Source organism: Oncorhynchus mykiss, chromosome 19, assembly GCF_013265735.2.
Source record: "Oncorhynchus mykiss isolate Arlee chromosome 19, USDA_OmykA_1.1, whole genome shotgun sequence".
NCBI classification, from domain to species: domain Eukaryota; kingdom Metazoa; phylum Chordata; class Actinopteri; order Salmoniformes; family Salmonidae; genus Oncorhynchus; species Oncorhynchus mykiss.
This window is the reverse complement of record NC_048583.1, coordinates 2,331,414-2,347,771: the sequence shown is the minus strand read 5'-3', so window position 1 is coordinate 2,347,771 and position 16,358 is coordinate 2,331,414. Positions and strand designations below refer to the sequence as shown.

The 16,358-nt window shown below is 46.6% G+C and overlaps 1 protein-coding gene across 1 annotated transcript in view; it reads left to right on the top strand.

Moving 5' to 3' along the window:
* Positions 1-16,358, top strand: part of LOC110517701 (CD5 antigen-like) — a 177,630-nt gene that overhangs the window by 54,684 nt on the left and 106,588 nt on the right. The window lies entirely within an intron of this gene.

Sequence of the window (16,358 nt, the reverse complement as noted above, 5' to 3'; positions counted from 1 at the left end):
GAGAGAGAGAGAGAAGGCGTGGAGAGAAAGTGAGATGTCAACAGAGATAGGGCTGACAGACTAACATGCAGCCAACTGAATATCTTGTCTTTACTGACTTCTCACCAGTGATGTCATCATAACCAGCAACCTTTTCCACTCTTGGTCCGGCTCAGCTTGACCCCTGACCTCTGAAATTAATGATTTAGAAAACTGACAAAAGCAAATGTATTAAATTAGATTTAATCTCATCTGCAAAGAGAATTACACATTTGCATGGAAGGGGAATGTACACTACATGACCAAAAGTATGTGGACACCTGCTCATCTAACATCTCATTCCAAAATCATGGGCATTAATATGGAGTTGGTCCCAGAAGATGGAACATTGCTGCGGGACTTGCTTCCAATTCAGCCACAACAGCATTAGTGAGGTTGGGCGATTAGGCCTGGCTCAGTCGACGTTTCAATTGATCCCTAAAGGTATTCAATGGGGTTTAGGTCAGGGCTCTATGAAGGCGAGTAAAGTTCTTCCACATCGATCTCAACAAACTATTTCTGTATGGACCTCGCTTTGTGTACAGGGGCATTGTCATGCTGAAAGAGGAAAGGGCCTTCCCCAAACTGTTGCCACAAAGTTGGAAGCACAGAATAGTCTAGAATGTCATTGTGTGCTGTAGCGATTAGATTTCCCTTCAATGAAACTAAGGGGCCTAACCCGATCCATTAAAAACAACCCCAGACCATTATTCCTCCTCCACCAAACTTTACAGTTGGCACTATGCTTTGGGGCAGGTAGCGTTCTCCTGGCATCTGCCAAACCCAGGTTTGTGGTATGGACTGCCAGATGGTGAAACGTTATTCAACACTCCAGAGAAAGTGTTTCCACTCCAGCAGACGCTTGGCATTGCACATGGTGATCTTAGGCTTGTGTGCTGCTGCTCTGCTGTAGAAACCCATTTCATGAAGCTCCAGACGAACAGTTCTTGTGCTGAAGTTTCTTCCAGAGGAAGTTTGGAATTCGGAAGTGAGTGTTGCAACCGAGGACAGATGATTTTTACACGCGACAAACTTCAGCACTCGCGGTCCCGTTCTGTGAGCTTGTGTGAGCTACCACTTCGAGGCTAAGCCACTACTGCTCCTAGACGTTTCCACGTCACAATAACAGCACTTACAGTTGACCGGGGCAGCTAAAGCAGGGTGGAAACTAGACCAACAGACTTGTTGGAAAGGTAGATTACTATGATGGTGACGTGTTGATTGTCACTGAGTTCTTCAGTAAGGCCATTCTACTGCCAATGTTTGTCTATGGAGATTGCATGGCGGTGTGCTCGATTTTATTCACAGGTCATGAAGGGGTGTGCCTGAAATAGCCACATCCACTCATTTGAAGGGGTGTCCACATACTTTTGTACATACTGTAAGGTGTAGCTGGGTCGGCCCGTCCTCCACCACCCCAACCCAACACATCCCACTCATCTTTAGGGTGTGAGTGAAACATTCATTATTGGTTTCAGGTGTGTTAGGTCAAGGCCAGAGTGACAACACACAGGACAGCAGACCCCCAGGGCAGGACTGAACAACCCAGCAGCTATTGAAAACAGGAAGTGGGCATATTTTCAATACAGACTCCTTTTGTTGTAGTGTTTTCAATATAAGACATCCAGACCTTATTCAAGTTGTCCAGTAAACCCTTATAAGAGGTGAACTCAGGCAGTAGAAAGTTAGAGGTGATATTATAGCAGACACTATGAAATGTTGCTGCCCTGTGAGCAGTTTCCTGTGGGGGTTTTCAGAACAGATGAGTTTGCTGTTGGTAGCTTGGTTCAACCACTGATCAAAGATAAGTTGCTGAGAAGTTTATCTCACATCATTGAAGTAAAGACCTTACGAGATTAACGTCATACAGACTAGCAGCATGTTCCACTATTCAGTCCTCTCTCCCTGACTTCCACCAGTCTAGTACATAACTCAACTCTCTCCTTGACTTCCACCAGTCTAGTACATAACTCAACACTCTCCCTGTCCCCCACCAGTCTAGTACATAACTCAACTCTCTCCCTGACCCCCACCAGTCTAGTACATAACTCAATTCTCTCCCTGACCCCCACCAGTCTAGTACATAACTCAACTCTCTCCCTGACCCCCACTAGTCTAGTACATAACTCAACTCTCTCCCTGACCCCCACCAGTCTAGCACATAACTCAACTCTCTCCCCGACTCCCACCAGTCTAGTACATAACTCAACTCTCTCCCTGACCCCCACCAGTCTAGTACATAACTCAACTCTCTCCCCAACCCCACCATTTTAGTACATAACTCAACTCTCTCCCCGACCCCCACCAGTCTAGTACATAACTCAACTCTCTCCCTGACCCCCACCAGTCTAGGACATAACCCAACTCTCTCCCCAACCCCCACCAGTCTAGTACATAACTCAACTCTCTCCCCAACCCCACCATTTTAGTACATAACTCAACTCTCTCCCCGACCCCCACCAGTCTAGTACATAACTCAACTCTCTCCCTGACCCCCACCAGTCTAGGACATAACCCAACTCTCTCCCCAACCCCCACCAGTCTAGTACATAACTCAACTCTCTCCCTGACCCCCACCAGTCTAGTACATAACTCAACTCCCTCCCCGAACCCCACCATTTTAGTACATAACTCAACTCTCTCTCCAGTCCCCACCAGTCTAGTACATAACTCAACTCTCTCCCTGACCCCCACCAGTCTAGTACATAACTCAACTCTCTCTCCAGTCCCCACCAGTCTAGTACATAACTCAACTCTCTCCCTGACCCCCACCAGTCTAGTACATAACTCAACTCTCCCTGACCCCCACCAGTCTAGTACATAACTCAACTCTCTCCCCGACCCCCACCAGTCTAGTACATAACTCAACTCTCTCCCTGACCCCCACCAGTCTAGTACATAACTCAACTCTCTCCCTGACCCCCACCAGTCTAGTACATAACTCAAATCTCTCCCTGACCCCCACCAGTCTAGTACATAACTCAACTCTCTCCCTGACCCCCATTAGTCTAGTACATAACTCAACTCTCTCCCCGACCCCCACCAGTCTAGTACATAACTCAACTCTCTCCCCGACTCCCACCAGTCTAGTACATAACTCAACTCTCTCCCCGACCCCCACCAGTCTACTACATAACTCAACTCTCTCCCCTACTCCCACCAGTCTAGTACCTAACTCAACTCTCTCCAACAAAATGTCATTCCTACCTTTTGATTTAGTTTTTATCCCAAGGGAAAGGTTTGGAAACACCTGCACATATATTAACACAGAAACATCACAATTCATCTCATATGACCTAGTAGTAATGTAGAGCTCTTTAACATCCACACAATATAGCTGGGTCTCCCTGTTCTGTCCCTATGTGTCCACTGCCCTGCAGAGCCCCAACCCAACACATCCCACTCAGCTTTAGGGTCTTAGTGAAACATTCATTATTGGTTACAGGTGTGTTAGGTCAAGGCCAGAGTGACAACCCACAGGACAGCAGACCCCCAAGGCAGGACTGAACAACCCAGCAGCTATTGAAAACAGGAAGTGGGCATCTTTTCAATACAGACTCCTTTTGTTGTAGTGTTTTCAATATAAGACATCCAGACCTTATTCAAGTTGTCCAGTAAACCCTTATAAGAGGTAAACTCAGGCAGTAGAAAGTTAGAGGTGATATTATAGCAGACACTATGAAACGTTGCTGCCCTGTGAGCAGTTTCCTGTGGGGGTTTTCAGAACAGATGAGTTTGCTGTTGGTAGCTTGGTTCAACCACTGATCAAAGATAAGTTGCTGAGAAGTTTATCTCACATCATTGAAGTAAAGAACTAACAAGATAAAAGTCATATAGACTAGCAGTATGTTCCACTATTCAGTCCTCTCTCCCTGGCCCCAACCAGTCTAGACAATAACTCAACTCTCTCCCTGACCCCCACCAGTCTAGTACATAACTCAACTCTCTCCCCGACCCCCACCAGTCTAGTATATAACTCAACTCTCTCCCCGACCCCCACCAGTCTAGTACATAACTCAACTCTCTCCCCGACCCCCACCAGTCTAGTACATAACTCAACTCTCTCCCCGACCCCCACCAGTCTAGTACATAACTCAACTCTCTCCCCGACCCCCATCAGTCTAGTACATAACTCAACACTCTCCCTGACCCCCACCAGTCTAATACATAACTAAACTCTCTCCCCGACCCCCACCAATCTAGTACATAACTCAACTCAACTCCCTCCCCGAACCCCACCATTTTAGTACATAACTCAACTCTCTCTCCAGTCCCCACCAGTCTAGTACATAACTCAACTCTCTCCCTGACCCCCACCAGTCTAGTACATAACTCAACTCTCTCTCCAGTCCCCACCAGTCTAGTACATAACTCAACTCTCTCCCTGACCCCCACCAGTCTAGTACATAACTCAACTCTCCCTGACCCCCACCAGTCTAGTACATAACTCAACTCTCTCCCCGACCCCCACCAGTCTAGTACATAACTCAACTCTCTCCCTGACCCCCACCAGTCTAGTACATAACTCAACTCTCTCCCTGACCCCCACCAGTCTAGTACATAACTCAAATCTCTCCCTGACCCCACCAGTCTAGTACATAACTCAACTCTCTCCCTGACCCTCATCAGTCTAGTACATAACTCAACTCTCTCCCCGACCCCCACCAGTCTAGTACATAACTCAACTCTCTCCCCGACTCCCACCAGTCTAGTACATAACTCAACTCTCTCCCCGACCCCCACCAGTCTACTACATAACTCAACTCTCTCCCCTACTCCCACCAGTCTAGTACATAACTCAACTCTCTCCAACAAAATGTCATTCCTACCTTTTGATTTAGTTTTTATCCCAAGGGAAAGGTTTGGAATCACCTGCACATATATTAACACAGAAACATCACAATTCATCTCATATGACCTAGTAGTAATGTAGAGCTCTTTAACATCCACACAATATAGCTGGGTCTCCCTGTTCTGTCCCTATGTGTCCACTGCCCTGCAGAGCCCCAACCCAACACATCCCACTCAGCTTTAGGGTCTTAGTGAAACATTCATTATTGGTTACAGGTGTGTTAGGTCAAGGCCAGAGTGACAACCCACAGGACAGCAGACCCCCAGGGCAGGACTGAGCAACCCAGCAGCTATTGAAAACAGGAAGTGGGCATCTTTTCAATACAGACTCCTTTTGTTGTAGTGTTTTCAATATAAGACATCCAGACCTTATTCAAGTTGTCCAGTAAACCCTTATAAGAGGTAAACTCAGGCAGTAGAAAGTTAGAGGTGATATTATAGCAGACACTATGAAACGTTGCTGCCCTGTGAGCAGTTTCCTGTGGGGGTTTTCAGAACAGATGAGTTTGCTGTTGGTAGCTTGGTTCAACCACTGATCAAAGATAAGTTGCTGAGAAGTTTATCACACATCATTGAAGTAAAGAACTAACAAGATAAAAGTCATACAGACTAGCAGTATGTTCCACTATTCAGTCCTCTCTCCCTGGCCCCAACCTGTCTAGACAATAACTCAACTCTCTCCCTGACCCCCACCAGTCTAGTACATAACTCAACTCTCTCCCCGACCCCCACCAGTCTAGTATATAACTCAACTCTCTCCCCGACCCCCACCAGTCTAGTACATAACTCAACTCTCTCCCCGACCCCCACCAGTCTAGTACATAACTCAACTCTCTCCCCGACCCCCACCAGTCTAGTACATAACTCAACTCTCTCCCCGACCCCCATCAGTCTAGTACATAACTCAACACTCTCCCTGACCCCCACCAGTCTAATACATAACTAAACTCTCTCCCCGACCCCCACCAGTCTAGTACATAACTCAACTCCCTCCCCAAACCCCACCATTTTAGTACATAACTCAACTCTCTCTCCAGTCCCCACCAGTCTAGTACATAACTCAACTCTCTCCCTGACCCCCACCAGTCTAGTACATAACTCAACTCTCTCTCCAGTCCCCACCAGTCTAATACATAACTCAACTCTCTCCCTGACCCCCACCAGTCTAGTACATAACTCAACTCTCCCTGACCCCCACCAGTCTAGTACATAACTCAACTCTCTCCCCGACCCCCACCAGTCTAGTACATAACTCAACTCTCTCCCTGACCCCCACCAGTCTAGTACATAACTCAACTCTCTCCCTGACCCCCACCAGTTTAGTACATAACTCAAATCTCTCCCTGACCCCACCAGTCTAGTACATAACTCAACTCTCTCCCTGACCCCCATCAGTCTAGTACATAACTCAACTCTCTCCCCGACCCCCACCAGTCTAGTACATAACTCAACTCTCTCCCCGACTCCCACCAGTCTAGTACATTTCTCAACTCTCTCCCCGACCCCCACCAGTCTAGTACATAACTCAACTCTCTCCCCGACCCCCAACAGTCTAGTACATAACTCAACTCTCTCCCCGACCCCCACCAGTCTAGTACATAACTCAACTCTCTCCCCGACCCCCACCAGTCTAGTATATAACTCAACTCTCTCCCTGACCCCCACCAGTCTAGTACATAACTCAACTCTCCTTGACCCCCACCAGTCTAGTACATAACTCAACTCTCTCCCTGACCCAAACCAGTCTAGTACATAACTCAACTCTCTCCCCGACCCCATCAGTCTAGTACATAACTCAACTCTCTCCCTGACCCAAACCAGTCTAGTACATAACTCAACTCTCTCCCCGACCCCCACCAGTCTAGTACATAACTCAACTCTCCCCCTGACCCCCACCAGTCTAGTACATAACTCAACTCTCTCCCCGACACCCACCAGTCTAGTACATAACTCAACTCTCTCCCTGACCCCATCAGTCTAGTACATAACTCAACTCTCTCCCCGACCCCCACCAGTCTAGTACATAACTCAACTCTCTCCCCGACCCCATCAGTCTAGTACATAACTCAACTCTCTCCCCGACCCCATCAGTCTAGTACATAACTCAACACTCTCCCTGACCCCCACCAGTCTAATACATAACTAAACTCTCTCCCCGACCCCCACCAGTCTAGTACATAACTCAACTCCCTCCCCGAACCCCACTATTTTAGTACATAACTCAACTCTCTCTCCAGTCCCCACCAGTCTAGTACATAACTCAACTCTCTCCCTGACCCCCACCAGTCTAGTACATAACTCAACTCTCTCTCCAGTCCCCACCAGTCTAGTACATAACTCAACTCTCTCCCTGACCCCAACCAGTCTAGTACATAACTCAACTCTCCCTGACCCCCACCAGTCTAGTACATAACTCAACTCTCTCCCCGAATCCCACCAGTCTAGTACATAACTCAACTCTCTCCCTAACCCCCACCAGTCTAGTACATAACTCAACTCTCTCCCTGACCCCCACCAGTCTAGCACATAATTCAACTCTCTCCCCGACTCCCACCAGTCTAGTACATAACTCAACTCTCTCCCTGACCCCCACCAGTCTAGTACATAACTCAACTCTCTCCCCAACCCCACCATTTTAGTACATAACTCAACTCTCTCCCCGACCCCCACCAGTCTAGTACATAACTCAACTCTCTCCCTGACCCCCACCAGTCTAGGACATAACCCAACTCTCTCCCCAACCCCCACCAGTCTAGTACATAACTCAACTCTCTCCCTGACCCCCACCAGTCTAGTACATAACTCAACTCCCTCCCCGAACCCCACCATTTTAGTACATAACTCAACTCTCTCTCCAGTCCCCACCAGTCTAGTACATAACTCAACCATCTCCCTGACCCCCACCAGTCTAGTACATAACTCAACTCTCTCTCCAGTCCCCACCAGTCTAGTACATAACTCAACTCTCTCCCTGACCCCCACCAGTCTAGTACATAACTCAACTCTCCCTGACCCCCACCAGTCTAGTACATAACTCAACTCTCTCCCCGACCCCCACCAGTCTAGTACATAACTCAACTCTCTCCCTGACCCCCACCAGTCTAGTACATAACTCAACTCTCTCCCTGACCCCCACCAGTCTAGTACATAACTCAAATCTCTCCCTGACCCCACCAGTCTAGTACATAACTCAACTCTCTCCCTGACCCCCATCAGTCTAGTACATAACTCAACTCTCTCCCCGACCCCCACCAGTCTAGTACATAACTCAACTCTCTCCCCGACTCCCACCAGTCTAGTACATAACTCAACTCTCTCCCCGACCCCCACCAGTCTACTACATAACTCAACTCTCTCCCCTACTCCCACCAGTCTAGTACCTAACTCAACTCTCTCCAACAAAATGTCATTCCTACCTTTTGATTTAGTTTTTATCCCAAGGGAAAGGTTTGGAAACACCTGCACATATATTAACACAGAAACATCACAATTCATCTCATATGACCTAGTAGTAATGTAGAGCTCTTTAACATCCACACAATATAGCTGGGTCTCCCTGTTCTGTCCCTATGTGTCCACTGCCCTGCAGAGCCCCAACCCAACACATCCCACTCAGCTTTAGGGTCTTAGTGAAACATTCATTATTGGTTACAGGTGTGTTAGGTCAAGGCCAGAGTGACAACCCACAGGACAGCAGACCCCCAGGGCAGGACTGAGCAACCCAGCAGCTATTGAAAACAGGAAGCGGACATCTTTTCAATACCCCCACCAGTCTAGTACATAACTCAACTCTCTCTCTGACCCCCACCAGTCTAGTACATAACTCAACTCTCTCCCTGACCCCCACCAGTCTAGTACATAACTCAACTCTCTTCCCGACCCCCACCAGTCTAGTACATAACTCAACTCTCTCCCTGACCCCCACCAGTCTAGTACATAACTCAACTCTCTCTGACCCCACCAGTCTAGTACATAACTCAACTCTCTCCCTGACCCCCACCAGTCTAGTACATAACTCAACTCTCTCTCTGACCCCCACCAGTCTAGTACATAACTCAACTCTCTCCCCGACCCCCACCAGTCTAGTACATAACTCAACTCTCTCCCCGACCCCCACCAGTCTAGTACATAACTCAACTCTCTCCCCGACCCCCACCAGTCTAGTACATAACTCAACTCTCTCCCCGACCCCCACCAGTCTAGTACATAACTCAACTCTCTCCCCGACCCCCACCAGTCTAGTACATAACACTGTGAAGTTAGTGGAAATGTGAATTGAATGTAGGAGAATGTAACACAATAGATCTGGTAGAAGAAAATACAAAGAAAAAAACAACCAGTCTTTTTCACCACCATCTTTGAAATGCAAGAGAAAGGTAATAGTTCTAGCCATCGCTCTGGTTGTAATTCTGCTAGTGTCCACAAGATGGCAGCAGTATGTACAACGTTTCAGATGGATAACTTGAAGTATGACTGAACTACACAACTTTTAGTGTGAAATCCCCAGGTACATTTGGGCAAATCGTGAAGGAGACATTCACATTCATATTAAATTTTTCTGCAATAATATCGTCAAATCTGTTTACTTGGACTTAGATTTAGCTTTCCAAGTATTAGTCACCATGTTATAAGTTGAACATTGTGCAAAACACCCCTGTTTTCATAACTTCATAACTCTGAATATCCTTCTACTTTTCGTCCAAAAGGAAAAGGCTGTCGCAAAAAGTTAGCGCCTACATTTTAAAACCGAGACGGGGTTTCTGGATATTCCCTCAAAGCCCAGCTCATTGGCTATCTAGCTAGCTTTGTTTGACCCAGATTGGTGTTTATTTAACAAAGATACAGTCCTTCAAGTGATGGTCGACCCGCGTCATCGGCCTGCCATGAAGGCGTCGCTATCTGACCAAATATGGTATCCTATAGGATATACTACACCCCTAATGAAATAGTGAAGTCTCGTTACCTTCTAGGATCTCTGAGGAATAGATATGAACATGATTTGACTCATTGAAACAACGTTTAGGGTGAGATTTTCACAGATTCCTTTCTTTGCAAATGACAAAAAAAGTACAAAATTGACCATGCATGCCATATGGACCTTTTTAGTATATGAAAAAGGATTGTATCTAACAAAACGACACTTCATGTTATCTCTGGGACCCTTTGGATGATTTCAGAATGTAAGAACACACCTTCAGACGTGAATTTATCAAACCTATTGTGCTGAAAAAGTGTTTTGTTGTTAGGAGCTCTCCTCAAACAATAGCATGGTATTTTCTCGCCGTAACAGCTACTGTAAATTGGAAAGTGCAGTTATATTAACAAGAATTTAAGCTTTCAGACAATATAAGACACTTTTAAGTACCAACATTTGTTGTTTCTCTAAAATCTGCCATCGTGACACAAAATGCTGCACAATTTACAACTATCCCGTTAATCGGAAGCCTATCCCTAGATCATTTATTTTAAGTAAATCAGCTGTTACATAAGGTGACAGTTGTAGGACTAAGAGTAAAGGCACATCTCAATATGTGGTCCAGGTGCCTTAGTGTTCCTATAAAAACCTGTGTCCAAACTCAGCATTAAATAGTATCTAATCAGAATAGTGTACAGAGCTAAGTTAATGCACCTATTGAAATGTAGTTAAGAATTGCAAATTGTATTTGAGGTTGATATGTACATGAAGAACAGAGCAGAAGAAGCATATGATGAGTGTAAATGTGTGTGTGTGTGTGTGTGTGTGTGTGTGTGTGTGTGTGTGTGTGTGTGTGTGTGTGTGTGTAGTCTATGTAGTTCATGAATGTGTGTGGGTTCTGTGTGAGTGTATCAATGTAGTCTGTGTGAGAAAGTGTTTTATATAGTGTATATGTGTTGTCTAGTGAGTGTTTATATAGTGTGTGAGTGTTTATATAGTGTGTATGTGTTGTCTAGTGAGTGTTTATATAGTGTGTATGTGTAGTCTAGTGAGTGTTTATATAGTGTATATGTGTTGTCTAGTGAGTGTTTATATAGTGTGTATGTGTAGTCTAGTGAGTGTTTATATATTGTGTATGTGTAGTCTAGTGAGTGTTTATATAGTGTGTATGTGTAGTCTAGTGAGTGTTTATATAGTGTGTATGTGTAGTCTGGTGAGTGTTTTATATAGTGTGTATGTGTAGTCTAGTGAGTGTTTATATAGTGTGTATGTGTAGTCTGGTGAGTGTTTTATATAGTGTGTATGTGTAGTCTGGTGAGTGTTTTATATAGTGTGTATGTGTAGTCTGGTGAGTGTTTCTATAGTGTGTATGTGTAGTCTGGTGAGTGTTTATATAGTGTGTATGTGTAGTCTAGTGAGTGTTTCTAGTGTCAGTGCAGACAGTCCTGGTAACCATTAATGAACTATTTAACAGTCGTATTGCTCATCTGTGAAGTGGTAGGTCACACAGAACGGGACCACAGAGAACGGGACCAATCGTCCGTCCTCGTTTCCAACATTCACTACCGAGTAAACTGAAGAGAAGAGAAGTGGAGGGGAGGAGAGGAGAGGAGAGGGGTGGAGGGGAGGAGAGGGGTAGAAGAGGAGTGGGGGAGACGAGGTGAGAAGAGAAGAGAGGGGGAGGAGAGGGGAGAGAGGTAGAGAGAGGGGAGAAGAGGATAAGAGAGAAGATGAGAGGGGGAGAAGAGCAAAAGAAAGGGGGAGGGAAGAGAAGACAAGATGAGAGTGGGGGGGAGAGGAGAGGGGAGGGTGGAGGATAGGGGGAGAAGAGGAGTGAAGAGTGGGAGTAGAGGAGAGAGGAGCGTGTAGAGGAGTAGAAGAGGAAAGGAGGGAGGAGAGGAGAGGGGGAGGAGAGGGGGGAGAAGAGGAGAGAAGAGGGGGGAGAAGCGGATAGGGGGAGGACGAATGGGGGGATGACAGGAGGGCGGAGAAGAGTAGAGGGAAGAAGAGGAGAGGAGAGGGGGGAGAAGAGTAGAGGGAAGAAGAGGAGAGGAGAGGGGGGAGAAGAGTAGAGGGAAGAAGAGGAGAGGAGATGGGGAGAATACGAGAAGAGACGATAGGGGGAGAAGAGAAGAAGTGAGGGGGAGGGAAGGTGAAGAAGATGAGAGGGGGAGGAGAGGAGAAGGGGAGAAGAGGGAAAGGAGAGGAGAGGGGGAAAGGGAGAGAAGAGGAGAGGAGCGGGGAGAAGAGGAGATGTGGGAGGAGACGAGGCGTAGGGGGGAGAATCGGAAAGCGGGGAGGAGAGGCGGTGGGAGAGGGGGAGTAGAGGAAAAAAGAGGGGGAGAAGGGAGTAGAAGAGAAGAGTGGGAGACAATAGAGGGGTGAGAAGGGGAGAGGAGAGGGGGAGAAGAGCAGAAGGGCGGGGGATGAGAGGAAGATATGGGGAGGAGAAGAAAGGGGGAGAATAGGAGAGAAGAGAGGGAGAAGAGGAGGGGGAGAAGAGAGGGGGAGAAGGGATGAGGGGGAGCAGAGGAGAGAAAAGGGGGGTGAAGCGGGGGGGGAGGAGGAGGTGGGGGACTAGAGGTGGAGAAGAGAAGCGTGGGAGACGGGGAGAATATGAGATGGAGAGTAAAGGAGAGGGGGGAGAAGAGGAGGAGAGGAGAAGGGGAGAGGGGGGAGAAGAGGAGGAGAGGAGAGGAGAGGAGAAGGGGAGAGGGGGGAGAAGAGGAGGAGAGGAGAAGGGGAGAGGGGGGAGAAGAGGAGACGGAGAGTAAAGGAGAGGGGGGAGAAGAGGAGGAGAGGAGAAGGGGAGAGGGGGGAGAAGAGGAGGAGAGGGGGGAGAAGAGGAGGAGAGGAGAAGGGGAGTGGGGGGAGAATAGGAGACGGAGAGTAAAGGAGAGGGGGGAGAAGAGGAGGAGAGGGAGAAGGGGAGAGGGGGGGGAAGAGGAGGAGAGGAGACGGGGAGAGGGGGGAGAATAGGAGACGGAGAGTAAAGGAGAGGGGGGAGAAGAGGAGGAGAGGAGAAGGGGAGAGGGGGGAGAAGAGGAGGAGAGGAGAAGGGGAGAGGGGGGAGAAGAGGAGGAGAGGAGAAGGGGAGAGGGGGGAGAATAGGAGACGGAGAGTAAAGGAGAGGGGGGAGAAGAGGAGGAGAGGAGAAGGGGGATTAACACCTAGTGGCCATAAAATGAACTGTCCTTTTTTCTGCCTGCTCAAAACAACACATGACCTGCAAACTGGATATTATTCATGTGTGAGTACTAAAAGCATATGAATATAGTATATTATAGTATATTTATTATATATGAGGGTCTGATAAGTTTTATCACATTGTTTGCTGTAGAATTAAGAACCATTTAAAACATACCCAGACCATATTTCCTCCTCCACTAAACTTTACAGTTGGCACTATGCAGGTAGAGTTCTCCTGGCATCTGCCAAACCCAGATATGTCCGTCAGACTGCCAGATGGTGAAGCTTGATTCAGAGAACGTGTTTCCAATGTCGGAGATCTTTACACGTCTCCAGCCGACGCTTGGCGTTGCCATGGTGATGTGCGGATGCTGGAAACACACTTCATGAAGCTCCCGACAAACAGTTATTGTGCTGACGTTGCTTTCAAAGGCAGTTTGGAACTCGTTAGTGAGTGTTGCAACCGAGGACAGCCGCTGTGGCTCCTAGACGTTTCCACTTCACAATAACAGCACTTACAGCTAACCGAGGACAGCCGCTGTGGCTCCTAGACGTTTCCACTTCACAATAACAGCACTTACAGCTAACCGGGGCTCCAACAGGCAGAAATGGGACCTTCTGAAAAGTGGCAACCAATGACGGAGCCACGTTGAAAGTCACTGAGCTCTTCATTAAGGCCATTCCACTGCCAATGTTTGTCTATGGAGATTGCATGGCTGAGTGCTTGATTTTATACATCTGTCAGGAAGGGGTGTGGCTGAAAGAGAATCCACTCATTTGAAGGGGTGTCCACATACTTTTGTATATATAGTGTATGTACACATGGGTGTTGTTGCACCATACCAACGATAAGCCTGTCTTCCCCATCACATCATGAAAGGTCATGTTGATGTTCATTTAACCTCTGTCTCTCTCTTCCTCTGACTCCTCCCTTTCTCCTTTGTTTCTCTCTATCTCTCTGTCTCTTTCTCTCTCTTTCTCCTCTGTCTCTCTCTTTCTCCTCAGATCTCCAGGCTCAAAGTGTCAGTCCACCAGGTAGGTAGAGTATAAATCTACAGTGATTATAGCAGTTCAATATTAGTCAACTTTATTATCCCACATGGAGAAATTCATGTGTCCATACAAACCATTCTAAACCCCAATAACGAGTAGTGTTTTATGGAACTACTAATACTTGTCAACCACAAAGCAGTACTGCTGTTAGAATAACAGAATCACTGTCATCATCTGTCCTCACCACTGTGTTTTCCTCTCTGCTGTTTACAGCTGAATACTCAGTCAGACTGGTGAATGGGACCACTTCCTGTTCTGGGACAGCGGAAGCCTTCTACAGAGGAGAGTGGTTGAGTCTATGTTCTAGTTGGTGGAGAATGATCGGAGAGGTTAAGGTTGTGTGTAGAGAGCTGGACTGTGGGAATCCTGTAGCTGAATCTAGAGGAGGTCTGTTTGAAGAGGGAAGAGGAGGAGTCATGCAAATTAGTACGTGCAGGGGAAATGAGTCTTCTGTTAGACAGTGTGGCATCAGAAGAGGAGGACCTGGTGTCTGTGATGGTAAATATTATCGTCATGTGATCTGTTCAGGTAAGAGACTGGTCATATTGAGAGATTTATTTATACATTATACAATATTACCATGTATCATGTTTTATGTGTTTTATTTCATTTAAATAGAGGGGGAGATGTCAGATGTATTTAAACATTATATTTGTGTTTGTCATATTGGTTTATGGGAGATGTTCATGGGCAGATCATTGTAGTTCAGATGGTACTGAAGTGAAGCTGCCTGATGGATGTCCAGCTGTTTATTTTCTATAAAGTGAAGTGAACTTATTCCTGTCTCCTGCCTGCATTGTTCCCAACCCTATCCTGAGTGACTAAGAACCCATTTCTACCTCTTACAGTATCAAACATAGCAAACTACTATCTTTTATCCAAGATATTTGTGTTTAGTCCTTGACAGTGTCATCAACAAAACTGATTGAATGTTCAACCAACTCTTTTTCTCCAGAGTCTGTGCGGCTTGTGGGTGGAGCTGGTTTCTGCTCTGGGAGAGTGGAGGTGAAGTCCAATCAGTCCTGGGCCTCAGTGTGTGAAGCTGACTTTGACCGGCAGGATGCAGAGGTAGTCTGTGGGGAGCTTGGCTGTGGGGCTCCTGCAGCTCTACAGGGGGGGCTCTATGGAGAAGGTGAGGGTCAGACCTGGGATAAAGAGTTCCAGTGTAAAGGCAAAGAGTCCCTTCTCCTGGACTGTGACACCTCAGACAGAAAACACAACACCTGCCTACCTGGTAATGCTGTTGGACTCACCTGCTCAGGTAAGAAACAGTTTGTCACTCAATCAACATTGTTTCTCACCTGGAGTGAAAAATATGAGAGACAATATAGGTGTGTTTTAGTGAGAAAATAGTAAGATTACTGTCTCTCTCTTTTCTTTTCTCAGAGCCTGATGATGTGAGGCTGGTGGGAGGAGGCAGTCGCTGTGCTGGTGGAGTGGAGTGGTACGACCAGGGAGCTTGGAGGACTGTGGGAACTCAAGACTGGGAGCAGGAGGATGTAGCTGCAGTAGTGTGTAGACAGCTGGGTTGTGGCTCCACTGTTTCAGTACCAACTGGAGACACCACTAGAGGGATTGGAGTTTTCTGTTCTGGGTCTGAGCCTGCACTGAGGGAATGTTCCAGAAGTTATTATCTCCTTCCTGGACTCACAGTGATCTGCTCAGGTAATAACAAGATACACTATATTGCCAACAGTAAGTGGACTTTATGTATGTAGTGGACTGTATGTATGTAGTGGACTGTATGTAGTGGACTTTATGTATGTAGTGGACTGTATGTATGTAGTGGACTGTATGTATGTAGTGGACTGTATGTATGTAGTGGACTGTATGTAGTGGACTTTATGTATGTAGTGGACTTTATGTATGTAGTGGACTTTATGTATGTAGTGGACTGTATGTAGTGGACTTTATGTATGTAGTGGACTTTATGTAGTGGACTGTATGTATGTAGTGGACTTTATGTATGTAGTGGACTTTATGTAGTGGACTGTATGTATGTAGTGGACTTTATGTATGTAGTGGACTGTATGTAGTGGACTGTATGTATGTAGTGGACTTTATGTATGTAGTGGACTGTATGTATGTAGTGGACTTTCTGTATGTAGTGGACTGTATGTAGTGGACTGTATGTATGTAGTGGACTGTATGTAGTGGACTTTATGTATGTAGTGGACTTTATGTATGTAGTGGACTTTATGTACGTAGTGGACTGTATGTATGTATTGGACTTTATGTATGTAGTGGACTGTATGTAGTGGACTGTATGTATGTAGTGGACTGTATGTAGTGGACTTTATGTATGTAGTGGACTGTATGTATGTAGTGGACT